The sequence below is a fragment of the Podarcis erhardii genome (assembly GCF_964252035.2).
Source record: "Podarcis erhardii genome assembly, chromosome: 6".
NCBI classification, from domain to species: domain Eukaryota; kingdom Metazoa; phylum Chordata; class Lepidosauria; order Squamata; family Lacertidae; genus Podarcis; species Podarcis erhardii.
Genome location: NC_138510.1, coordinates 69,103,014 through 69,129,124, shown reverse-complemented (window position 1 = coordinate 69,129,124; position 26,111 = coordinate 69,103,014). Strand labels below are relative to the sequence as shown.

Here is a 26,111-nt window from a genome sequence, read left to right as displayed (position 1 = left end):
TTTCTTAATTAGATGTTCCTTCTGCAGCTGTGGTATGATCATTGTGTCTCATATAATAACACCTCCTAAATAATACTTGGGTTAAGCAAAACATTGGGAAGCACTTTTTAATCCATAGGCTGAATTGCATACTCATTGCTTACTATACAAAATAAGACTCTGTTGATTGTCAAGAAAAGAGAAACGGAAAAGAGAAATATGGAGGGGGGAGGGCTCAAAGGAACTGTCCTGTGTAGGGTTTATAATGAGAGAGCATAAAAACTCTTGGCCCAATTCTCTTTTGTGCAAAACAAACAAACACATCAACAAATCAGCACAAATACAGAACAGATGTTTGACTGAAAAGAGATTTAACTGAAGCTAGTGGGGGTCATTTCTCGGATGTTGGCTGTTTTGAGAAAGTCATGTATGAATCATATCTGATGTCTCTAATCTACAATAAAATCTACATAATAGAGCCAGAAATCAGCTAAGCAATGATGATGTTTTCTGATGATACAATGCTTAGTGGAATGCTAGAGCGATCAGGATTAATTAAAGAATTTTGCTTTGCTGTATAACTTGGCTACTGCTTAGCAAACAGAACTGTCTGCATGTTGTAAAAAGAGACCTATTTGTTTTAAGGAAGTAAAGAAATAAGAGTTCCTTCATCTGACAGCTGGTATAGCACAGCGAAAAAGAGTGTGAACAAAGAGCCGGGGGCTCCCCAGTTCATAGTATTCATAGGTAAGCCACTATTCTTTCAGTCTCAGCCTCCCATCTGGCCCACCTTGCAATGCTGTTGTACAAAGTATCCAAATAGTGTTTGCTAAGAACTCTTGGAAGAGTTAAGTAAATGCTAGGCATCGTCATCATCATCATCGTCATCACAATCATGGTGATCCTCATCATGACTAGTCAGGGAGAGGAAGTATAAGAACATGCCACTTGACGAGCCTTTCTGGTTCATCAAAAAGCCCATCTAGTCTAGCATTCTGTTCTTTTGGTGACAAACCTGGTGCCTATGGAAAACTTGCAAGCAGTATTTTCTGCACTCGTGATGCCCAACCACTGGTATTCAGAGACATATTGCTTCTGATACTGGAGTATTACACAGTTATTATGGCTAGTAGCCACTGATAGTCTCATTCTCCAGGGATTTGCCTAATCCCTTTTCAAAGCCATCCAAGTTGGCAGCCATTGGCACATCGTGTGCTGTCGGAATTCCAGAGTTTAACTAATGTGCTGTGTGAAGTATTTCTTTTTGTCTGTTCTGAATCACTGGATGACTCAGACTTTAGTATTGTGGAAGGAAAACAAATTCAAACACTGCACTCTTTCCTCATAGGGCAGTTGCTTGAAGAAGATGTAGATATCCTATATGCATATTGATATACTGGAATTTTGAATTAACAGAACATTCTCCCCCACCTCCCAAAAAAGAGTGTGTCCAGATAAGCACTGCTAAACAAGACTAACCAGCGACACAGCATGGACCCTTTGTGGCATGCTAACATATCTCCTTGTCTTTCTCTCTCTGTCTTTTTCTCACACCAACACACATGCATGGCTATCCAGAGAATGCATGCATGCTACTGAAGCATCTAAGTATAAGTAGCATAGTACATGCAGGTCCAGCAGAGGCATCTTTTCAGAGGTAAGTTTGTTCCAATTATGAATAAACTGAGAGTACCAGGATCGCAGTTAGTTCAAACCACAAGGGTTATGGGAAAGTGACGGATCCCCTGCATTTCCCCCTTGAAGTCCATTCCACAAAGTAACCCCCCCCCCCTCAAATTGGAGTCTGATACCAGATATGAGCCTAGCTTGTGACCAAATCTGCTGTATTTACAAAAGTAACAATGGAAGCTATTTGCTAAGCTCTTTTCATTTCAAATGAGTGAAATTCCTTCCAGCATAGTCATCTGAAATGACCGCAGTGACACCACTAGTGATTCCAAGAGAAATCCAAATGAAGTCCCCTTCCGTCCTCAGACTCACTTCCATCAGTCTTTGGAAACTGGAATGGGGCACTTTCATTTCAGTGAGTGGGGGGTGTCAACAACTCTTTTTTCACACTGTCTCTCAAGCTGTGTTGTATTTAGGTAGTTTGCTCCTTTTGGTAGTTGCCAGTGCTGTTTGATGAGGCCTTTAACAGTGCTCCTTTAAACTTTCCACTGTAGCAATTTGAGAGAACATTTGGGCGCAGCTAGAACACATCAACAAACAGTAGGTATTTACTGTTTACTCAGGACATTGTATTTGCAACACATTTGGCCTAGAACAGATGAGGGAAGCAAGGTAACATTGACACAAATCCCTTTGTGAACAAGTGGCTTCCTGTTTTTTCTTTTCTTTTTTTGCATTGCATTATGGGATGGCAGAGCATACAGTAGAACCTTTAGCCATATTCAGGTGCCTCCCTGAAAATGTGGCATGTATAAAATTGGGGCAAGGGCAGAAACACAACTGACAGAAGGTGCTTCCAAACCCTCTTTCAGACCTTGGTACTGAACACACAAAATACTGGTGTGTGGCCTGTGTGCTCGGAGATGTTGGGGTGGGGCTTCCATGTATTTGCCCTGCCCCTGTTCCCATTTCAACATCTGGCATGGTCAGATGAATGCCTGAACGTAGCTTTTGTTTCAACAGAGCTGTGGCAAATCCACAGCTTTTAATCAGTATTGGTGGTAATGTGAGCGGGGAAAGTGAAGGAATTTTATATTGATTGGGGAAGATAGCAATAGTCATAGGTTTGTATCCAGTGAGTAGATGCACTAAAATTAATAGAAGTGGCTAAAGCCCATTAATTTCAATAGATCTACTCTGAGTAGAACTTAGCTGGCTGCAATTCATCATCACTTAATTTGTCTACCAGTTTTCTTTAAATATTACAGTATAAGCAGTTAGCAACAAAGCACGAAGGCCAAGAAACAAAACTATAAATGCATCAAGATTGGTGCATTTTTATCTACAGCATATCTCTGTGAAAGACAACTCAAAATACTTTCATAATAGAAGTGTGATTTTTGTGTGTGTAAAGCCCACCTCAATAGCAACATATCAAATTCATTCATTCATAAAAAATTAGCAGCATGAAGAGAGCAAAACGCCCTCTCTGACCCAGAAAGCAGTAGGCAGCAAAATGATCCCGTTCAAAAAGCTGCAAAGGGAGATGGGGCCGGTCCTACTTCCCAGGTGTTGACAGGAGGAAAAGGGTGAAACACCCTCTGGTCTGAGATGATAAATGACAAAAGCTTCCTTCTCTGGCATAGTGGTCAAATCAGCACCAAACAGGAGGAGCTGGTGGTTTGGTTTTTTTTAGCCTTGTCAAGGGAGGTAGAGTCAGTCCTCAGTTGCACGATGGCTTGCATTATAGGAAGTTAACAGAGCAATCCTAGCATGCACATCCCAGTGATGATGGTGGGGGTAAGAGGGCACACACCTCTTTCTCTGCCAGTCTACCAAAGAAGTCCTGTTGGCAGGAACTAGCCCTGCCATGGAGGTAGCACCAGCTCTGTTCAAGTGCACCCTAAGTGACCACCGGTGGTCCTCCTGCTAGCAGCAGCCAGCATAAAGGCCCAGAAACCGGGTATACTGGGTCAGGGTGCCAGTGCCTTTGGACCATCTCCTCAGACTCCTCAGCTTTGTCACCCTGGAACAAAGAAGCCATCATCCCAACCCCCAACTTAGTTAGCAGGAGCCAGCAAGTCTTGGGAGACAGTAGAGGATGTGCCACTCTTTGGCCCCTCCTTAGGATTACTCTGTTAGCAGAATTAGTGTGCTGAGGTCAGCGACTGGCTGGATCAGGAGGAGTGGTGGGAGGCCCCAGCTGGAGAACCCCCTGGTGAAGCCTCAAAAGAAGAAGGCTCAAACCCAGGGGAGCAGCGGTGGGACATTGAAGACAAAGGAGGAAGTGGGGAGGGGGAAGAATGGCTGGAGCAACAGGCTTAAGTGAGAGAGAGGCAGCTGAGGGGGAGTTGGGGGCTGAGGCTGTAACAGGTTCACAGGAGCCTGCCAGTCCCACTGTATTCAGCCCCTCCTTCCCCCTTGTCTCCAAGGGCTTTACCTTCTGACTGAGTTTAAGATTGCAGCTGGACAGGGAAGTAGGAATGCCAGATGGTCAGTTCTGTCAATTGCTGCTGGAAGCCACTCTTGCTCCTAGGTTCTCTGTTTGTGTTCCATTTCCCTGAATAAAGAAACAACTTTACTGCTCGTCTCTGTGCTGACCTGTAGCTGATCTAGCTCAACTGTCAGAAAGTGCAAATAAAGGCATGAGTTGTGGGCATGCAACCTTGTAAGAGTTCGTATCACAGACGTCTCTGTGCCACAACTTGGGTAGTGTTGTGGCCTTGAGCTCATAGTCAGGAGAGCCAGCTGTACCAGCATCTGGGTCACAAATTGGATTGGGTACCTGATGCTGGTGTTTCTGGAACCTACAGAGCCTGAGTCCGGAACCTCATAGATGCTGCCCCATGTGACTGACTCAGCAGAGAAGTCAGTGTTTTCCTGTGCTGCCACACCTACCCAATGATGCAGGCATTGTGCCAATCAGGAGGCAACAGAATAGTGAGTAAGTGGTCTTCTACAAGCCAGGGAACTGGCTCTTTAAGAGCTGCAGTCTTTAAGACAAGAGGCTTAGGCAGGTGGGCAGGTGGTCTGGAAGAAGAGGTTTATAATGCCTCACGTAACCTCTGTTCTTTGTTAGAGCAGCCTGTTCCCTCACAGCTCCATGCTTTTGCAACCATTAGGTACATGCAGTGCCAGATTTATGTATAAGCTAAACAAGCTATAGCTTAGGGCCCCACTCTCTTGGAGCCCCAAAAAAATTTAAAGGAAAAAAAAAGATAAAAATATAAGATAAAAAACAAATAAAATAAAACCTACATACAGCAGCAGTGTTTTGTGTTGTGTAGGCTCCTAATTGTTATGTGCAAATGGCTTTAGATACCTATTAGGTACATAAATTACCATATAGCATATATTCAACACAAAAAACAGCGGCAATTTGTTGTTGACAAAGAAAAGCTGGACATACAAAGGGCCCCATACCTTCAGTAGCTTAGGGCCTCATCAGACCTCAATCCCGCCCTGGGTACCTGGATCAGAAACATCCACTGACATGCAAGCCAGTCACTTTCTGTCATGAAGAAAACACAATAAACTCAAGAGATTTCTTCTTCCATTCCAAGGGCCAGTTCTGAGTTGTGGTTAATACTACAGAACCACTTGTATGTTATGTTTTGGCTCATTCATTTATTCCTTTGTTGACCAAAGGCCTCAAAAGCAGCAAAACAGCATATTATGCCAGTTCTGAACTGTATTGCATAAAATCCATATAATGAAACAACCAGCATATATGAGTATAAACACACACCCAAGTTACTGCAGATCAGGGATTTGAACAATCTAAAACTGGTCAGCTGACCCACACAAAGACCTGGTCAAAGGCAACTGTTCATTTGCATATCTTATAGCACGGAAGGAAGACTGATTAGCAATTAGCACAAAGCTATGGCATAATTTTTTACATTTGCTATTATTAGCTTATTAGGAGTCAGAAACATTTCCTGGTTTTTTGTTTGTTTTTTTGTTTCCTTCTTAATGGGGAATTTTTTTTTTTATAATTACATACATTGATTTATAACACAACAGATGCCAAATAAAATAAAAGTAGAAGGGGATATCTAGAAGTGAACATGTAAGAACAAATTTCCATACCAAAATCAAACATAATAAATCAATACCACAATATTCCAAGGAACAGAAATAGATTTGTATTATCCTGAACCTCATTACACCAGTATGTTATGAAAAGACTCAATTTCTCAATAAATACATGGTCTTATCCTGATCTACTGCAATTTGCCCATATATCTACCAACAGATCTACCATTTCCCCATCCCTGGCCTACCCCTGTGCTTCTAGGCGCAGAAATTGACCATATATGTCTGGTGATCCATGTTATAAAATATTGTCATCTGTTGCTGCTGCATCCCATAACTTTATCAGGTGGGAGAGGTTTCAGGGAATCAATAGGGCTGTAGCTCAATAGCAGACCAATTCCAGCAAATCCAGGGAGGGTTGAGAAGACTCCCTGAGCCAAACCCTGGACAACTGCTGCCAGTCAGACCCTCCAAGTTTCCCCATTTTCCAGGGATGGTCCCAGATTTACAGAAGTCATCCCAGTTTCTGATTTGATTCCAGAATGTCCTGCTTTTCCTTAGGAAGTCCCTATTTTCATCAGAGAAATGCTGGAGGGCATGCAGTCTACATTCAGTTCCAAGAACCAGTTCAACTCTTCTGAGAGAGAAGGCATTTCTGAAGCAATAGCGCATGCTTCAAAATCAGCATTTCCAATGTAAGCTGAGGCATATGGACCTCATATGTGATGATATCATGTGCTCACTATGACAGGATGAATCTTTCCCTGTTGCAGATATTATGAGCAGAAATTGCCTTGACCGAACAGCTTTGCTGTAGAACACCTGAGTCTCTAGCACTCGGCTAAATTTTGTATATATATATATAAATGTTTGTATCAGAAATCATGCATTCTCATGAACTTTAGGAAGAGCACATTGAAAGAACAAGCGCAAACTCCTCCTCAAAGGAATGTTCCCATTTTGACAAGGTCTTGCTCTTTGCCAATACCCTCCGAGGTCAAAGATCGCACAGACAAAACTCTGGCCCCCTTCTCAAAGATTTTGGACTTAATGAAGGATCAAGCACCCCTGCGGGGAAAACGATATTGTGCAGCCGCTCGGAATGCTATTTGGAAGCTAGGGGAGAGAGGGGGAAAAAACACCACACTCTGTATTATTGACACCATCGGCAAATTAAAAGACTCACTAAAGTTAATATTCCCACATTATAGCAACAGGCCTTTCATAATTTATTAAAACCACTAGAATTTATTATCCTGTCCAAAGCTGTAAAAAAAAAAAAAAAAAAAAAGGAACATGCAGAATCACCAGCCATTTTGCTTAATTAATGGTTTGCTTTTTCCCCATTTTGCTTTTTTTTTTTTTTGCCTTACCCAGGATGTGTTGTGGTTTATAAATCACTGTGCTAAATCTTAACATTGCTTCAAGGAAGAGCAGTTTACTGTCCTTGGCCTTCGCTGAGCTGTGGATGGCCTATGGAGTAGATGCATTAACATGTCCATTAGTCCTGCAGGAAATGCCTTTACACCAATCCCGTTTGCACTCCTACAATCACTGCTAGCAACCACCTTGAAAGGATGGGAGGGGAAAAGGAGGGGAAGCAGACCCTGACTTAATTTGTTAGGTTATCTTCATTCCTACTTGACTGGTGCTTGCAGACCTAACAGGCAGGCAATGACAAGTCATTTCAACATGTTTATTTCTTAAGCAGGTACCCTGGGAAGAGTTTCAGGTAGCATTTCAAGGGTTATGAGGTAGGTAATTTGATCTGTCTATCAATTTGCTATTCAATCCATCACTTATCTCTCCATCTAACATAGTGGTCACATTTAATTTTTAATTTTACTAAAACTGAAAATTGGAGGATATGAAGCAGCTATTGATTTAAGTGTGACAATATCCAACAGAATGCTTCTCGGCAGGCCATATTACTCCTTAAGAAAAAAAAATCCAGTTCTTAGCCATCAGGTTTCAAAATCAGAGGTCTATAAGACCACTTGCTGGTGTCATATTGCCATTACACAAATCTATGGTGTGCATACATTAGGGATACTGTGTACAGTTCTGGGTGCCTCACCTCAAAAAGGATATTGTGAAGTTGGGACAGGCTGAGAAAAGGGCAATGAAGGGCGATGGAGCAACTGGCCTATGAGGAGAGGCTGCATCATTTGAGACTTTTTATGGCATTATTATACCAGCCCATGCCACAGCTGTACTACTGCTTTGTGCTAGCAGTCACAACAACTGTATCAAATATTTATTTGCTGCTGGAGCTGCTCATGAAGTTGAGCTGCACAAAGATGCTGACTACAAATTTCATTAGGCCAATGGTCTGCAACATTTGGCATCAGTTTTATTAGATCCATTTATAAGCTACCCCGTCTAGTCTGACACTACATATTCTAGCAAGCCAATTTGGGAGCCTGGCTCATAACTGTAGGCCACCTGGGCCTGGAACTCAATAGCAGGATCCATCCATATCTCCATGGCCCAAGGCTGACCTGAGAGCTAAATGAAATCTAGAATTCATCAGACATTGTCAGACCAAGAGGTGATTCTAGAATTAGGGCCTGGTTAAAATCCAGAGAGACCTGCCGAGCCAGAACATATTTTAGTTCCACTGAACTTTCTTTGTAGAATTTACATTGCGAAGTGGTAGGGGAGGTTCACCTGACATGAGCAAACAGAAGCAGGTTCACACCCAAGTCCCATGTGTTGATAGAACATGTGAAGGGCTATGACACTTGCCACATCACCTGCAGATGCGACCTGCCAAAGAAATGCTTCTCAGTCTTTTACACCTTTGGCTGTTATAGGAATGTGCTTTTTTGTGCAAAGTGATGTATGAGCACAAGAACATTAAAGCAGCCTGATGGCTTATGCCAATGGCCCATCTTAGTCTAGCATCCTGTTCTTAAATTGGCCAACCAGCTGTCTGTGGGAAGCCCACAAACAGGATTTGAGCACAAGAGCCCTCTCTGCTCCTGAGGTTTCCAGCAACTGGTATTCAGAACCATTACTACCTCTTACTGTGGAAGCAAAGCACAGCCATCGTGGCTTGGAGCTGTCCATGAATTTGTCTAGTTCTCTTTTAAAGCCATCCAGGTTGGTGGCCACCACCGCTTCCTGTGGGAGTGAAGAAGGCCTTTCTATTATCTGTCCTGAATCTTCATTGGATGTCCATGAGTTCTAGGATTACAAGAGAGGGAGAAACACTTTCCTTCTCCACTTTCACCATGCCTTTCATGTCGCTTCTTACTCGCTTCTTCTCCAAAGGGAAAAGCTCCAAATGCTGCAACCTTGGAGTTGTGCCATCCCCTTGATCATTTTGGTTGCCCTTTTGGGAACCTTTCCCCAACAATACAGTATCCTTTTTGAAGTGAGATGACCAGTACAGTGGTACCTCGGGTTAAGACCTTAATTCATTCTGGAGGTCTGTTCTTAACCTGAAACTGTGCTTAACCTGAAGCACCACTTTAGCTAATGGGGCCTCCTGCTGCCACCGCACCGCTGTCATGCGATTTCTGTTCTCATCCTGAAGCAAAGTCCTTAACCCAAGGTACTATTTCTGGGTTAGTGGAGTCTGTAACCTGAAGTGTCTGTAACCTGAAGCGCCTGTAACCCGAGGTACCACTGTACTGCACATCGCATTCCAAGGGCAGTCTCACCACAGAGTTGCGTTTAACAGCGTATTGATATCAGCACCTTTATTTTGAATTCCTTTCCAAATAATCCCGAGGATGGGATTATTGCCCTTTCCTCAGCTGTTGCACATTAGATCTGACATCTTTATTGTGCAGATAACAGCGAAGCATTTCTACTGCTGTCAGTGATGGAGGAAGCTGCTCTCACACCAGGGACAGGGTGAGCCGCCCATAGGGGCAGGGCGCACTGCGGGGCCTCCGGAGTCTGCTTGCCTCCTCCCACTCAGCCGCCCTACAGCTGGGGGAAGGCAACAGGTGGACCGTTTGGGCAACACAGAGCCTGCGTGCGCCCTAGATGCGTGGCTCGAGCACGCTGCAGGCCCAGCGGTGAATGCCACCCAGCATTTTGTCAAACCCCTCAGTGGTGACACCTGGGGTGGTCTGCACCCACCACACCCTCCTTCCTCGATCCCTGACTGCCGTGGCTGGTGGGTAGTGTGATTCCCGGGCATAGTACATAGTGGTGGGCAGAACTAGTCTCTGCTGCCCTATGCCTGATATGTTCTTTCTAAGTACAGTCATAGCTCTTGTTACATTTTGGTTCAGGTTACATCTTTTCAGGTTGCATCCCACGGAGACACGGAAGTACCAGAGAGGGTTACTTCCAGGTTTCGCCGCTCGTGCAGGCGCAGGCGCACAAAATAACGTCACGTGCATGCGCAGAAGTGGCAAATCGCAACCCGCGCGTCCATAGACACGGGTTGTGTTCCTTTCAGGTTGCGAACGGGGCTCCAGAACGGATCCCGTTCACACCCAGAGGTACCACTGTATCTGTGGTGGCAGGGAAGGGGAGAGAAGTCATACATCTTCCCTGAGTAACAATCTCAAGGTAAACATTGTATCTAAAGAAAAGGAAGGTTTTGGGGTGTGTGTGTGTGTTTTAATTACGGGCAATGAAGTTACAATATCTGTTTCAAGCACAAAAAGCTTGCACTGTCACAACACTGTAAATTATATGTTTCTTTGGCTTGAGTTTTCTCCCTGTGTTAACCTTGGTGATCTGCCTCAGAGGCTTTTCTGGCTGAAAGGCAGCATAGAAATAAAACCCTAAGTAACCAACAATATAACATGATACACATTTTCAGACAGACAGATTCATCACTTAGTGGTTTCTTAAGCACGGTTTTGTCTCATTTTTTAAACACCCACCTACTTTTGAAGAGCTAAGATGGGGGGGGGGGAGAGTAAGTGTGATGGGTCCCAATCTGAATGAATCTGACAAAGCAGTAGCCCAGTGTTAATACAAAGCCATGTGTGATCTTTGCCAGACACTTGCATCCTGACAATCTGAGTGACGCAGCTATGAGTGAAAAATGTCTTAACATTCCTTGTTTTATTTTTTAAAAAAACTTCCCCAAAATATAACTTGCAGTGAGATCCCATCTAAGGAGGTACACCAAAACTCCTACATTTTGCTCTGCTGACTTTTCTCCAGCCCTCCTAATATCTAAACATGCACTGCATAAATTCCTTTGAAATCATTAGAACAGAAATAAATTACTGTTTGTCTTGACTTCTCTGAGCAATGATTGCAAATAACAATAGATTCTTAAGTAGGACCCCAGAGGTCTCCTAAGTATTATTAAGCCTACAGAATTATTGGGAATGCACAGAACTACAAAGGTAAAGAAATGATTTCATCTGTATATGATTTTAATCAAGCTTGGCTTGCTGTTAAAAGGCTTGTTTAATGAAGACTGCCTTTTCCTCCAGAGGGAGGCTGGAGCAGGCAGCACACCATCAGCCAAGCAAGGCTTATTGCTGTAACAATAGCTAGAGGGGGTTACCACAAAAATGTTTTCCTTTGAGTCTGTTTCTGATCACATATAGAGAAAACAACAGCCAAACAAGGGGTGGGGGCAGGGAGAGAAAGCTGGGGGAAACCAAGTATGTAGCAATTAGCATGGAGAAAATGCTACTCTACCAAACAATATGGAAGACTGGAATCAAGACAATGCTTGGAGTTGCATGGTTTTTTTAAAAAATGTTTTAAAAATCCCAGTTGTAATGAGAACAACCAGTTCACCCGCAATTCTCCCCCCACTTCCTAGAATATCCCATCAGACATGGGAATGCCAAAGGAATCTATGTCCTGTGGCTTCCTTGAGCAAAGATATAAACATACAACAGACCGTTAGATGTTGACCCTATATACTTCTATGTTTATTGATGAAATTTAGCTATGCGGTCAAAGGTCAAATGGGAATAAGAAAGTACATGATGTCACCAGCGACGTTGCTAGCCAGGAACACTGGGGCTTTGCTATGCTATAATGAATTAAGTCCCCCCCCACCCTTCCTTCCTTCCTTCAGATTTTTCAAACTGCCCTGTTCATCTTTCAAGTCTGTCCATATTAATATTCCCATTTATGGCAATGGGACTAGCTAAAGGAATTTTCATTGTATTCTGCAAACCTTCCCAAGGGAAAGAGCCCAAGGAGACTACAGATGTGAGTAAGGACCACTCACTTGGGGGGGGGCAGCGTGTTGATTCTGTACTCCGTCCAATTGCCAAATTTACTTTGCTTGTATTTATACGAGAGCCCATTTTGACACATTTTGTTTAGTTAAGTGGAGGAGCCCATTTTTAAAAGAACTCCATTGCCAAAAATATAAACAGAGCGAGCGTTGATGAATATAAATATTTGAACGGCGGAACATTTTGTTATATCTTATGGAAACACTCCTGATCGAGCAGATGGGAGTTTACCTCATGGATTAGATGAATCAACTGAAATATGCCTACGGTGGGCAATTTTAAATAATGGATGAATATCCCTGGATGGGCTGAATGGATCTATTTCTTAGTGTGCACTAGACGGCTCAAATGGACGTTCTGTTCATTTCCAGTTCAGCAGGATGTTACTTAAAGTGTAAACCTCTTTAATTAAAAAGGAATCATTAAGTTTACTCCTATTGCCTCCTTTGAGGCTGATTTGCTAATAAGCAACCGGACAAGGGATGTGCGAAATGAATAGTTGAAGGGAAACTCCGACAGCCAAAGAAAGGTCTAGAGGGTGAAGTTAGTTGATTAGGCACCGTTTGTCATGAATGGGTCCACAGCACGTACAATAGTAAATCCCACTACCTTAGAAGATTAATTCTGAAGGAGGCACTCTTGGGTCAAAGTATACATAGGCGTGTGCCTAATCTCAGAGAAATCAGGCTATTTTCTCACAGCAATTAAGCAGAGGTCTAGGGTTTCACCCACAGTGTATTTAAACACAGGATACAATTAAACCCCACAGTATTAATATCTTTGCTATGCAAAATTGTCTGGGAAATAGATTTTGCCCTCTTTTCAAATGGAAAGCAAGGCAAATTAAAGAGGATGACTTTATTGGGGATAATTATTCGGCTGAGACAAATGTCAGGTGTTCCTTTGAAAGTGTTCCTTGTCACCTTCGCGGCTGGTGGAGAAATTAGTCGAACTTGCATAAAGGACTTATAATTTCACCTTGTGTTGGAAAACAAATAAAAGAAGAGGAAGAAACACACCTAGCTCATTCTGAAGCATATCAGACATTGACTTTCCTATTTCCACGACTGTTACTATTTGAAGAATAATGTTTCAATCAGAGCAGCCCATGACTAACCCAAAAATATATCCTTCTTGACTTGCAATCTATAAGACTTGGGGAAAGGGGGGCCACCGTAACATCTTATTAAGCTATGAATAGTTTTGAAAGATTTCTTTCCGCCATGTTGTCTAAAGATTTTATAGTTACATAAGCAAGGAGCAGGCAGTGTGACTCAAAGAAAATGAATTCCAATTTGAAACAGTACTTGGAAAAGGGGGAACGGACTTCTCAGTTCACAAAATGCTATTGGTTATATATTGATCCAGTGGAGGCAGGGATATTTTAACAATTCAAGAATTTTATTAAATAAGCCATCTCTTTCTTTCGCTCTCCAAATAAATATCCTTTGTGAGTCAGTGGACTTTGCAATTCTCTCATATAGTGTTGTTTTGCTTTTGTCTACGTGTTGGATCTATAATCCAGTTTAGAGCCAAAGCAGCTTTCTTTTCTCCTTAAAAGCACAATCAAAATGTAGTTATTTATTTGTTGCATTTTGAAACTGCCCTTCAACCAAGTTTCCCATACAAGTTTCCCATACAACTCATGAGAATAATAATGGAAAATGTGGAATAAAGCATAAAACCATAAAACTTCAACTTTCATTTAAAAATAAATAAATGCAAAGAGCACAGCATTATCAATAGTTCCCTTCCCCTTTTCATCTATACAGATGATTGAAATTTTCTACTGAGCAATAGTTTGTACACACACTGCAAGGTAATGTGAACAATGGGGAGAGAAAAATGTGCTGTCCATAGTTTCTTATATCATATTGCTGGGGTTCAGCTAAAATGATGAAACATATCAAATAGAGATGAACAGTCTCTAAACTCTGCATGCTTACTTGGAAAATTAATCCCATGGTGTCCAGTGGGAATTATTGCTAAGTTAGCGCACACAGATTTGCAGCCTAATTCCACGTGAAGAACTTTCACTCATTCCTCAGCAAGCAAGAATAACCTGATGGAAGTGTTCAGAAATGCAGTTAACAGTGTGAACCTTTTAACCACCAGATCTATAAACCAGTTATATCAGAATAAAGTGAAGAGAAAAGATTAAATCTCAGCTCCACTGTTGTCAGCTCAAATCCTCTTATTTGTGGATGGAACTACGCTTGTGATATATACAGCAAGGATGCTAATAGATGCCTCACATTTTAATGAAAAATTGCAGCTAACTGTTCTAAAACACAGTCAATGACTTAGTTTTCGGGGACACTGCCAGCTTTTTAGACTCTCTTTTTTTAACCTTTCAAATTGCAGCATTTTTCTCTTAAACAAGTTGCTTACTAAATACATACACACACTCTTTTTCTTCTTCTTCTTCTCTCTCTCTCTTTTTGCAAAGGAAACTGACCTTTTAAGTGATTATTTTCCAACACTTTCAAGGAAGAGCATTTCACCTATCATCTTTACATTTTCAATGCGCTGCAACAAATGAACCCCTAACCTTTCTGGCAAAATGTATTGTACTGCAGGACACAAAATCACTTGCTAACTTTAATTAAGCTCCTTTAAAAGAAATGTAATTCTTAACCACTGGGGGGATTGAAGAAGAATCTTAGAATCTTATTTAGTTATAAAAAGTAAAACAAAGCAAGGCTGCTCCAACTCATTAATATAATCACTCTGTTGTACCTTCACATAATCCATTAAAATTGGTTTGTGATCTGCTGGAAGAAAACTTAAACAACAACAACAACAACAACTAGAACGTTCGAATAATACAGTATTATTAGAAACAATAAAATGCCTTTAACTGGTAATTAGTGAAGTCCTAATTTGAGGTCTGTTAATGTTAATGAAAAGCAGCTAAAAGAACACAATATTTCTCCCCAGTTCATGATATGATTTCAATAAAGTTCTGATCATCACCATTATGTTTTGGATATAGATGTGATCAGGAAATTTCAGGATACATTCTAAACAAATTACCCCTTATAGGACCTTACAGGACAAAGTTAAGGGAATCATTTTGGTATAAAGGATACTGCCAAGAACAAATAGGTCAATACACAACAAAGCCAAAAAGATGCAGAACTACCAAGGAAACTTGACCATGGATGAGAGTTTTTCTATGAAAAGTAGGGCAAATTGACCTGAGGTTAAATTAATCATGATGGAGATTTTCCCTTTTGCATTACAACTGTTGGATGAGCATAAAGGAATCTGTGCTTTCCTGTGCTGTCCGGTTTGGAGGTGGCAAAGTAATTTATTTGTCTGAATGTTACTGGATCTGTTTATACCTTAAGCCTGATTTAAACTTGCTCCAGGTCTTGCCAATGAGATAGGGTAAACCTTTAACCAAACAAATCAGCACTCTGTGCTTCTAACCAAAATTGTATAAAATGATAGAATAACAATTTCCATTCACACTACACACTGTGTTCATATACAAAATGTGTGTGTGTGTGTGTGTGTGTGTGTGTGTGTGTGTGACTGGTGCAGAAACTGTTTGTATCCATCTCTGTTCACCGACACCATTGTTTATATAAATATGTTTATATAAACATTGGGGTGTGTGTGAATGTACACAGATACAGTTTCTACATCCATCATTTGTGTACACGTACACACACACACACACACACACACACACACACAATGTGCAGTTACAGATAGTATACAAACAAACCTATATCAGGCATTGTCTATTGTGGTTTCCAACTTTCAGAGATTGCAGCAAATATCTGACAATTATTTGTTACATGTTTGTTGTTAGGGGTTTGTGAGGCCACAGTAGAATGGCATCGGTTTTATATTGCTCTGTCCTCACAATCCACCATAGTACGACTCACTGAGCCACTGAGAGCAGCCGAAGGGGAAGGAAAACATGGGGGACATGTCACTTCATCAGTTACTGTTGATTGGGAAGAGGAGATTTCACCAGCTTCTCTGTGTTGAAATGCTATTAGGGTCTCTAAAGTGCAAGGGGGGGGGGACCTAAAACAATGTCAACAAATCAATTTTGATCGAATGAAGTACTGTTAAGATATGGAGGGGTTTGGCTGAAAACAAACTTCTTCAAAAGTAGTTATCCAAAATAAAATTATCCTATAAAGTTAACATCTCCCTTGATAAATAATAATAATGGATTTATTAGTTTTTATTTGTATCCCTCCCTCCCCGGCCGAGGCTTCTTAGCACCTTTTTAAAGCCCTGCCTCTTATTTTTAATTATCTTGGGACTTGTGTGTGTGTGTGTGTGTGTGTGTGTGCACGCGCACACTGCCCCTTCTCTCCCCTCTCCTCTGCCCCTTCTCTCCCCTCTCCTGGCAAGCAATAGGAGCAGTCTAGCAGGGAGTTTGAAATTCAGCCGCAGTCCCTCTGAAGCTATGCAAGCATTGTTCCTTAGTTCCCCCAGTGGCTTCCAATAGCAGATGAACCAGGGATAATTGCTGCTTATTCAGGGCTAACTGCTATAAGTATGTTTAGCTTGTGTTTGCTTGTATGTTTCTCCCTGAATGGAAGCAAATCTCCGAAGTTGTGTGGTGTAGGACCAAAGATGAAAGCGAGGGGCAGGCAAGAGATTGGGACACTGTTCTGAGCATCGGAATAGCTGGTTAGGTTCAGGCAATAGCAGAGCATCTGAGAAAAGTGCTGTTGGTACTGAGGGGCGTGTGATGGTGGGGAAAACATCTAATTATAAATCGTATATTTGGGGAAGGATCATAATTCAGTGGCAGAGCATTTGATTGGCATGCAGAAGGGTTAAGGTGCAATCCAGGTACAGCTGGGAAACCCTGAAGAGTCACTGTGTCAGGGACTGAGCAGAGGAGGAATGGTGGGGACTGCCTCCCCAGCCTGACCCTTCCAGGGAGGAAGAAGAGGGAGACAGTATAGATTTACAACAGGGGTTTGAGGGAGGTCCCAACTCAGAGGCAGATGAGGGGGAAAGTTGGGAAATAATGGGAGAGCCAGAGCAACACCCGGCTGACACCTTGTCATTGAAAAGCATTCCAGACCCTCCATCTCCCAGAACCCGGTGAGCCTTAAAAGTAGGAGAGCAAAGAGCTCAAAGACGGAGGGCATGTAGCAGGACCCGTAGAAGTGATGAATGAGGAAGTGGGAGAGACAAGGGGTGGAGATTCACTCGGGACAACACCATTATCCAAGAGACTGGGTTCTATAGCCTCTCTCTGTAAAGACTGAAATAAAAATGGACTGCAAGAAACTTTTCCTTGTCTTTATAATTTGCTGGGCAATCAGCCGGGAGCTGCTGACAGCATCCTGACACACTGTGTAGATGATGGACCACTGGTCTGACTCAGTTTAAGACAGCTTCCTGTGTTCTTATATGTGTCTGTGTTCCCACACATTCCTATTTAATAAGAAAAATAAAATAACAGACCTTCCAAGTGTCCCTATCTTCCAGGGATAGTCCTGGATTTACAGAAGCTGTCCCGGTTTCTGATTTGATTCCAGAATGTCCCATTTTCCCTTTGGGTGTCCCTATTTTCATCAGAGAAATGTTTGCATGTATGGAGTTATGTGATGCCCCGAGCCAATATTATGAGTAACTATGCAACCTTTAGAAGACATCTGAAGGCAGTCCTGTGCAGGGTGGTTTTGTAATATTTAATGTTTTATTATGTTTTTATATATGTTGGAAGCTGCCCAGCGTGGTAACCCAGTCAGATGGGCAGGGTACAAAGAAGAATTAGAATTAGAATTAGAATTAGAATTAGAATTAGAATTAGAATTAGAATTAGAATTAGAATTAGAATTAGAATTATAGCAGCAGCAGCAGCAGCAGTAGCAACAACAACAACAACAGAATAAGACGTCCTTATTTTCATCGGAGAAATATTGGAAGGTATGAAATAGCAATGTGCTAGAAGTTTTTAAAGTCCTCAGTCTGAAAATGAACATATAGCCCCCACCCATGTCTAATGCTAATTAAGATAGCATGCAGTAAGTATTCAATGTTCTAGATGTAAACCTGCAGTCAATGTACCTCAATCCAAGAAAGTTGAATCACAGGACGGAGGGGGTGGGGTGACGGAGAGGAAAATGTGCATCTCTGCCGCACTTCCTACAGCTTCTTTGAGACAGAAATCTGATTGGGCGCATAATCGTGTCATTTAAATGGAGAGCAATAAGGCAAAATTGACTCCCTGTCATGTCCTCCTCCAGTCCTCGAGTGCTTATTATGTGTACTAGCGGCAAACAATGCAGAAGAGACGAGGAGAGGTAGTGAATCAAACAAACTTGCCACAGTTTACATTCCTATAAAGCTAAGTATTTGCACGGCAGTAAATGAATATTTATGCTAAGTGCGTACTTTCCCTCTCCTGAACGCTTTCAACTCATCCAACATCCATCCTGCGTAACAGGCGGAGGCAGAGCAAACAGGAAGGCTGGAGCATGGCAGGGGACTGGTAAACAGGACCTACTCTGGGCTAGCGTCAAATCTGCTGTTGTTTCCTTATGTTCCCCATCCATAGAGCTTCAGTTTTGCACTTGCCCTTCAAGGCAGCCCGGTCCCGAGAAACAGACGGACACTTAATTTAGCACTTTATCAATACACAGTTATCCGACATGTGCTTATTTCATTGTGGCTGCAGTGGGGAGGGGGAGCGAGCCGCACGGTTACTGAGTCGAACTTGTCTGTGTGCACAGAGAACACTCCGGCCACAGATGTGACTGGTTAACTGTACAAGCAAGGAGGATAAATCCACACAACAATACTTCATTCAGCAAGGAAATCTGCAGTGGATTACAGCTTCTCTATGGTTACGTCTGTTCTTAATTTACTGCTTTTATTCAGTTTTCAACCATAAATGAGCCCCTTATGAGGCATTCACTATGCAGAATTGACAACTCTTTTTATCTGCTTGAAAAATATTTTTGGATAATAATTTATGGTTAGGAAATATTTTAAGCAGTTTCAATAGTTACATTATATTCATTCAATGCTTAATGATGCAGTGTCTCACTGGCTTTTTTTTATTAAATGAAATCCAGGGCAATCTGGTAATTTCATGTATTTGTAACAAAAAAAGTAACTTGGCTGTACAGGAACACGATCTTTTAAAATGCATATTTCACAGGAACCATGATATTTTTTTTCTTTATTTTCCCCTCCCTTCTCAGTTTTGTTTAATACTATTAAGCCACGTCTCATGAGAAAAGGTTAGTCAATCATTTTTAACCAAGGTTGGTGTCTACTGGAAATCAAATTTAGGGGGAGGGACTCTAGGCAGGCATGAATATTTTGTTTTTGTTTCTTTAAAAAGTATTTAAGGGGGGAGGGAGATGATAGAATTTGATTCTAAACAGTCCAAAATAGGGAAGATGTGGAAGATTTATGTTGGTGCCAAAATAACTAGGTAGGATTACCATACTATTTCTGTATCCAACTAAAAAGTGAACTTCTTCTTCTTCTTCTTCTTCTTCTTCTTCTTCTTCTTCTTCTTCTTCTTCTTCTTCTTCTTCATCTTCTGTTGCTTTTCTCACAAAGTGACCCCAGAAGACTTACTTTAAAATCAGTTAAGACCATCCAATAGAAATATAAAAATACCACTATACAGATAAAAGGCAGGACTTAAAAGATCCCACTGCAACAACAGAGGTCAAAATGCCACCTTTCAAATTAAGGTCCAAAAAGCAAGGTAAAAAGAAGTCTTAACCTGACGCCAAAAATTAAGTAGGGTGCCAGGCATGCGTCCCTGGGGAGAACATTCCACAAACAAGGGGCCACCACTGAAAAGGCCTGATCTCGTGTTGCCACGCTCCAAAACTCCCATAGAGGGAGTGATGATTGCAGGGTTTGAGTTGGTTCATGTGGGGAGAGGCTGTTCTTGAGGCACTAGGGTACTGAGCTGCATAAGGCTTAATAGGTCAGAACCAGCACTTTGAATTAGTAATAATAATAATAATAATATTTTTTTATTTTTTAAAAAATATTTATACCCTGCCCTCCCCAGCCAAGACCCGGCTCAGGGCGGCTAACACTCAATATAAAAACAATTGATTGAAATACAACTTAAAAACAAGATTAAAATACAACATTAAAACATTAAAATACAGCCTCATTTCAGTGGAAACTCAAATCAAAAACTTTTGGGGGGATGAAAACATCAAGTTGAATTGAGCCCAGACACAAATTGGTAGCCAGTGCAGTCATGCCAGAGTTGGTGTTATATGTTCATACCGTCTTGCCCTGGTCAACAATCTGTCCAGTGACTTCTGCACCAGCTGCAGTTTCCAAATTGTATTTGAGGAAGCTCTGGGGTCACTTTTGTAGATGCAGAGGAGTTGTGGAAGGCACTAGCTGGGGAACCCTCTAGGCAACCTCCAGAAGCAGCTTGGGAAAGGCGCTGGAGATCAGGAGCCTTAGGGAATGGGAGGAAGGCGGGGACCTTCAGTCATTGCAACTGCTGTATTGGGGCAAGATCTACTGGGAAGAGTTGCTGGGATCACTAGACCCGCACTGTTTTGGTTTCTTTGAAGAGCTAATTTCACGGACACCATGTTTTTTGTTGCTGACCTATGCTTGACTCTGGATCCTGACAAAGGGATTGGCATGCACCCAGTGATTCTGATCCCTGATGCCCTACCTCATTCCCACTAAAATGAAGAGGCCTTAGTCTGCATAACCAGATGAAACACTGTGGTTTTAATCTGCACATTGAATTAATGGACGTGTTGGGACAGGTTGGCGCTTAGCTGAAAGTGATGCTCTTGGAAGGAAGCTGCCATGCAGCTTCTGGATCTTTGGAAGTCATCACCATGCTGCAAAGAATTAAGCACAATCATATATTTCTCTCTCTCTCCCCCGCATTTGCTTTATTGTGCTTCCTCAGAGAGATGCCATCCATTGGTGTCATAATTGGCTGCAGAGGACAGAAGTCGTGTCAATGATATGGAACACACTTATTAATTGAGACAATAGTGACGAGACTGTAAAAAGCCTTCCAAGATGACAAATTCCCCTTTGCATTATTTTAGATTAATTTAAAGTGCTGGCACACAAAGCTTTACAACTTTATTCTTGGCAGAATATGAGCACTTTCAGACTCATTGATACTCAGGGATTCTTTTTGCTATTACAGAGGAAACTCCCAGTAGAAAAACAAAGGGAAACATTTCAATGAGGTACTTGCAGTGTTTTCCTCATTAGCAGCTACAGTGTCTTGAACAGGGAACGAGTGTTTGGGGAAAAGTTTTCTTGGCATTAACAAGAAAGGACATTGCTTTTACAGGCAAAAACACGTTATGATTTTCTGAAACATCCTATAATGGAACCATATGAAATTTGATTTCTTAAAAAAAATACAATAAAAACAAAACTAAGTGCTAGAGTGGCTTTTTTTCTTTAAGAAATGTCCATCTATTTAAATATAATCCTATATACTGAACAATTTTTAAAGGTTATTTTAAACTAAGAATGGTTCCATTTTATGGCTTCCAGGTTTCCTTTGTTTTCAGTTTATAGGTGAGTAGGTTTGATGTATTTTTAAAACAGAAATTGCATTGTTTTGTTACTGAGCATCCTTGTTTCTGTCTCATTGATACCTTATGACCATGAACAGAAGCTGAGAGCTTTTTCTCATTTCATCAGAGCTTTTTTCAAATCTGTCAGATAAAACACTGAAGCTGAGCCCAGCCCCATTGAGTACTGATTCCAGTTTTGCCACTGGGAAACTGCACTCCTGCCTCTCAGTATTTATTTGCAAGATGTGAATGGCACTTGGCAGCAGGAATGGGGAACCTATGGCTCTTGGAGAGGAAGGACCAGAGAGCCACCACAAGTTCCCTCCACACACCCATCACATTTTGGCATATTATAATCTGCCATCTGCTCTCTATGTGCTCCTTCTTTGTACACTTTTATGGTAGAGAGCATCATCGAAGGAGGTGCTGAGCAGGATATTTCCTTGGAGAAGGTCTTTTGGCCCTTATCCCCTAGTGCTTTTCTTTCTTAGGGTACTCAAGAGTATGCACCATTTTGCCTAAAGACAAAGCACTGGTTAAAAGTATGGCATGTACTGTAACACAGCGTGTTCTCCCTCATGGAGAGCATGTGTTGTGGTGGGGTCTGCCGAGCCACCCCTCTGTTGCCAGGCAGTGTTCCTAAAGAGGGCCTAGGGCAACGATTGGCAGGCTGGGTTGCTGGGGGTAAAAGTTATGTTGCAATTTGGGTGGGAGGGGTAAAAGGTTTTAAATACCCTGCACGCAGCCTGGAGCTTTCTCTGTGCTGTGTGCAACGGATCACCTCCCCACCCGCCCTAAATTAAGGGGTTTTTTGCATTGACCTTGCCATGCCTGTCATGGGGTCGTCTGCCGTTGGGGAGCATGCGGGGAGAGGTGAGGGCCTGTGACTCAGCTCCATTTCTCCCCGATATTGTTTTCCCTTACTGGCTTTCGGTGGTGCCCAGAAGTCAGTTCTGTCCCCAGGTGGGGGGGCAGACAGTCTTAACCAATGCCTAAACAACCACTCACGCTTATGTATTTCAATAAAGTTGTGGCCAAAATTATACCAAAAACCTTAAACAAAAATAATGTGTGTGATGTGAGTTATTTGGGGGGTGGCTTGGGGACCTCGACACACAACTTCATGGTGAGTACTGGCATCTTTTTTTCTAGAACATAAGCTCTGGGTGTAGGGCTTCCCTACTTTGCCAACTCCTCTTCGATCAGTATGATTACAGTGCGCTTATGTGTAATAATTTGCTGTATTCTCCTCCTCCCTCTTGCCAAAGCCCAGTTTCCACATTTCCCAGGTGCACCATTGAACAGAACACGCTCTGGCAAAGGCACTGCATCCATGATTTGTAATTTGCCCTAATGGCACTCCGGGGATGCAAACTTGAGTTACAGATTATTTATCATATCAGTGGGGGAGAAAGTCTAATTCATTACACCTAGTTAATCCTACCAGATAGGCTACAAATAATAACACTGACCTATGTCACTAGGCTGCTCTAGGGATTACAGAGAAAATCTATACGCAGTGTTACTGTTGTGCCTGCTGGTGCACATGCAAGTACAGAGTCGCCTTCCCCACCCCCATGGAAACATGTGCTCTAATGTGACTAATAGGTAGCTTTTTCTCTTTGTGTGGTGCCCATGGCATTTCTCAGTTTTGCAAATTTGCCCAGAAAGGTTGGTGACCCCTTGGGGTAGCATCTTCAAGAAATGCACTAAGTGCTTGATATGTTTCTATGCAGATAGAAAGGATTCAGTCTCATGGATTGGCAGAAGTGGTTAGTGGATCAAGCTCTTCTTTAGTTATACCTTGAGTGGTCTTGGCTCCTGCACTTCTTGTCCTTTACATGCCAGCCCTTATATGTAAAGTTGTCCATGACATTGGTTTCTCTGAAGTCATGGTTAGCAAGCACACCAGCAATGTTGCTGGGGCAGTGAGGTTGCAACAGAAACCAGAGAGCTATATGGAACCCACTATTGTGAATAAGTTCAATATGTGTTTGTTTGTCCAGCCACCATAAACACAGCACACCTGATTTTTGATCCTTGCCTGATGAGTGGTGGGCAAATCACATCTTAGAACCATTAACAAAAATAGGTTTTACATAAACTTCCACTATCAGGCAACAGAAAAATTCCCCAAGGGGAGAAGCAGCTGTGTAAATGTACCCTTGCATTGTATCAATTGCCTTTCAAAGAGACCAAAGCTGTAATTACCATCTTAGCTTAAACACATGCCCACTCAGACATAGGCACGCACAGCCAAGAATATAGAGCGGCATCTTATAGGTGACCAAGGGACCGAAATCCCATTTTTCAGGTATGTACTGGGACATTTTCAGGAACCCCCTTTTCATAGCAGCTCCTTGTTCCTCCTGAAAAGCCAACCGAAAGTACCATCCGAAACATTGATGTCTTTTTGACCACTTCAAAGAACTTATTATTGTGAGCTAGGAGGTTTTCCCAAAGCAGTTCTGCTTCTTCTTCCTTAAGTAAAAAGAGGTTGGAATATTTTGAAAAGAAAACGTGCCACCTTGCTTTCCAAAGAAACATCTATAGGGTAGCTGCATCACACACACATCCCAAAAAAGGACAAAGGAGACACAGACTTACATAAAAATGTCATATGCTCATTTATAGAGTTGCCCTTATTACTATTATTTCAATAGGGTAGACACACAATACATCTCACATTAGTGGGGAAGGCAGGGACCCAAGTGACATGTGTATCTGCTCAGTATGGTAACTTCAAGGCCCTTGCTGTCTTTTCTTAGGGTTCTTTGTCTGTAAACCAGATTTGGACTGCACAGATCTTCAAATAGTGAGGATGCTCTCAAACAGAGGACTGTCTCATGTAAAGCAAGACATCTGGCCACCCTAGTATTTCAACTTTTTCATAGTAAGATCCACTGACTAAGAGAGAAAAGAAAATACCTGTGCTTCAGAAACCAGAAAAGTACCACTAGACCAATAATAAATATCCTCAGTGTATGCAAGAAGGAAAGTAACAATCAAAAATCCCCTCTTTCCCCTTTTGGGGCTATAAATTACCTGAAGCAATTTCTGTAATGGGACATGATACTTCTACAATGATCCTGCACTAATTTTACAAAGCAAAACCTCAGTTCCTGGTTGAAAGAGTACAGTAGAAACTCCGCCTTCCGTTAAAGATCTTCAGTAGGCTCACATAATTAAAGGAGAACATGTCATAAGGCAGCTTAAAAATTCAAGGTAGAGAAAGTACCTTTCCTACCCTGTCTAGGCTCTCTCCCTCTCCCTCCTTCCCCCCACCTCTCTATATATAGCCGTAACAAAGAATGCAATTGTTTAAATATTTTGCTGCCCATCTAAATTAGTCTGCCACTGTGATTACGGAAGGACATAGATTCAATTGCACTCTCTGTGTGCAGAGCTACTGGGAAAATCCCCAGCTTCTTGGTACTTACAAAATTATATCCTTCCTTATCTCAGGAGCAACAGTCTAGTAGGTGCACATTGCAACTCTAGGGTGAAACACATGGTACTCTTATCTCAAGAGCACTTACAAGGACCTCACAAAAGTTGTTAATTATTAACCTACCTTCAGGGCTTACCCTATTAGTTCAAGTCTGACTTTTAAGTATTTACTGTTTAAACCCAGGCAAGTATCAAACGCTTCCTTCAAGAGGATCTGCACCACTACATTCTAGAATGTTCCTATGCTTGGCTCTCATATTAGACTACTTCAAGCCTGCAGAGTTCAATTATGTGTAGCATTTGTATGTTTATATTATATTTGCCAAAATGGTCTGGGAACATGCTCAAGGCCCTGAGTTAATCAGAAATTCAGATAATCAAGAATGCTGTTTGCACAGGATTATGATAATGCCAGGCTACCAGAAAGACAAAGTAAATTTCGATAGCAGAGCAATCTGGCTCATTGAGGCTCAGATAAAGGAGATGCTACTGTAGGTAATAAAAGGTGTTCAATGTATCTGTATTGCAGGTTCACAATTCTAGCTTTCTTTTGTCCAAAAGGAATAGGAGTTGTTATTAGGAATATATGTGTGTGCATACGGAAATTACATAGGCGGACAAGCAACGTGCACAGAACGGAGGCAAAATCAAATGCCCAGTTCATATATTACCATGAAAGGAGCTATCTTTTAGCCATCTCCAGCCCACCCTATTATCATGGGGTTGGGGAGCTTCATTTCACAGTCATCAATCAATCAATCAATCAATCAATCAATCAATCAATTAAGGCAGTTGGTCCTGGCAATGTAAAGTGACAATACAATCCCGTCAAGCCAAAGCTTGGCTCTTGTACAGTTTATTGCTGTGACATGGCATGCCCCAACCAAGTAGAAAGTGATTTCCAGAGGCTACATACCAAAGAAGCATTGCTATTGTATCTGTTTTCAAAAGCTGAAGAATGGCAACCAAAGAACCAGGCTCAAGTCCGTAATACCAATTCCTGTTTTATAGGTCACCACTTGCCATAATCCCAGAGTCCAGCAGGGATCAGGGCATGGAATCAGAGGCTGGTTGAAGAACTGGACCAGCGTCCTGGATCTGGTGCTGGAGCTGAGACTGACAAGCAGAAGCCTTCTGAACTATGTCCCAGGCTACCACTTCTAGGATCCTCAAGCGGGAGGGCCATAGCTTAGTGGCAGAGCACATGCTCTGTATGCAAAAAGTTCCAGCTTCAATGCCAGGCATTTCCAGATAAGACTGGGAAGGACTGCTGCCTGAAACCCTGGAGATCCAT

General features: G+C 42.0%; 1 long non-coding RNA gene across 1 annotated transcript; it reads right to left on the bottom strand.

The window, feature by feature from the left end:
- Nucleotides 1–23,977: 23,977 nt before the first annotated feature.
- Nucleotides 23,978–24,919, bottom strand: LOC309344057. Its single transcript, XR_014157587.1, has 2 exons — nt 24,808–24,919; nt 23,978–24,274 (listed from the first exon to the last, which is right to left on the bottom strand). It is a non-coding gene; the product is annotated as an uncharacterized lncRNA (long non-coding RNA).
- Between the last annotated feature and the right edge of the window lie 1,192 nt (nt 24,920–26,111).